The following is a 1931-nucleotide window of genomic DNA, read 5'->3' as shown; positions in this document are numbered from 1 at the left end:
TTTGATCCTACTTCATGTTCTGGCTTTGTGGGAGCCTAGCCAGTTTGGATGTTCACCTTCCTAGACATGGACGGAGGGGGGCGGACCTTGGACTTTCCACAGGGCAGGGAACCCTGACTGCTCTTTGGACTAGAGAGGGAGGGGGAGAGGAGTGGGAGGAGGGGAAGAAGGGTGGGAGGAGGGGGAGGGAAATGGGAGGCTGGGAGGAGGCGGAAACTTTTTTTTCCTTTTCTCAATAAGAAAAAAAAGATTCTAAAAAAAAAAAGGTGAAAAAAAAAAGAATAAGAACATCTGAGGCTAGATTTCACCAGGTAAATTGAAATGACACAGCGTGTCCCACAAATAGGCACAAGTACTACATATCATTCAAACATGAAAATGACTTCAAATGAACATTAAAAACTTCCTCAAAATACCTAAAATATCTGATAAAATATCTAATAAGTACAAAATATTGTTGAGGAAACTGAAACCTGCAGACAGAGAGACTTGGTTCAGAAGTTTACAAATTAGTTAATAAGTGGTCAGTCTCCCCGGATTCATTCCCGGCAGGACACTGGGCCTCTTTTCCCATAACTGTCCCATAATTCCCAAGGAAAACTGCCCGTTGAGCTCAGGGGCGGAACACTTGGGCCAGAGCTATGTTATGATCCTTGAAATAAAAATAAAACAAACAAAAAAGCTCTCTTTTTGCACAGTGACAAACGTGTTCTCAAAGGGGAATTCAAAGGAAGCAGGAGCCTTCCTTTTCTGATGTGTTGTGTGTTGCTGCTCACCACAGCCTTTGGACGGGTTGCCCGCCAACCTGTGGATGCCCGCATGCCCAAGAACCATCATCCTGGATGAAGGCAGAACCAGCAGTCTCTGGCCTTTCTTGACGTAGGCCACTGTGGACGGCAGCCATTCTCCTCAGACAGCACAGCTCCCCTCACTCCCAGGGCTCTTGATCTGCTCTCTGTGCTGTCAGTCACACAGAGGTTCCAGAGAGGAAGTTGTCCCTGCACTCTGGTGATGTCTCCCATGGTGGCATCCTTAGAGCTTTCCGAAGACTGTATCCTTTGAGACATCTGGACCAGTTTCAGCACTAAGGACGCTGTGTCCCTGGTTCCAGGCAGGGTCACTGTGGGAAGCCAAGAAACGAGCCTACAGATAACCTGCTCTGACCACTCAAGCATCACATCTACAGCCTGCTGGAGGCCACAGGCCCAATGCTCCCTTCCCTCTCCCTATCCAAGCTAGGACTTAGAGTCAGCCCTACTTCCTGGCCAAATGTAGATCTTTGGATAAACACCAGACACCACGCCATCAAACCCCTCAGGATTGCTCTCATATGCAGAGTCTAAAAGCCTCAAGATGACAGACCCAAGGGTTCGCAGGTATACCTCCACCCATGTAGTCAGGACAGTTACACGACAGTGCTTGGTGTACACATGAACCATCCTGCCAGTCACATGACCTAACAGGGACACCCGAGTGCTCTTACATAATCAGATCCCTGTGGCTGGTGAACCCGGATCATAGACTTTATTTACAGCGAACTCACAGCACAGCAGAAAGCAAATCTTGGACAGCACTGGGATTGACCTCTACATGGGACCTCAGGACACTGGTACCCTAAGCTTCCTCTAGCTGATGGTCCTACTACCCCGTGGGTGCAGCAGCTGGAGGATGCCCTGCTGACTGGAGATGCGGTAACAAGAGCTGCTGTCTCAAGACTCGCTGGGCACTAGCGAAAGCACTTGCTCCCAGGCCTTCCGCCTCCTCGGTCTAATTACCTGTTCTCTTTGTTTCCTTCTATTCAATTTGTTTGTTTGTTTGTTTGTTTGTTTTGGTTTTTCAAGACAGGGTTTCTCTGTGGTTTTGGAGCCTGTCCTGGAACTAGCTCTTGTAGACCAGGCTGGTCTCAAACTCACAGAGATCCACCTGCCTCT

Source organism: Microtus ochrogaster, unplaced genomic scaffold (genome assembly GCF_000317375.1).
Source record: "Microtus ochrogaster isolate Prairie Vole_2 unplaced genomic scaffold, MicOch1.0 UNK15, whole genome shotgun sequence".
Classification (NCBI taxonomy): domain Eukaryota; kingdom Metazoa; phylum Chordata; class Mammalia; order Rodentia; family Cricetidae; genus Microtus; species Microtus ochrogaster.
The sequence above is the reverse complement of the archived record's forward strand: the minus strand, read 5'-3'. Positions refer to the sequence as shown.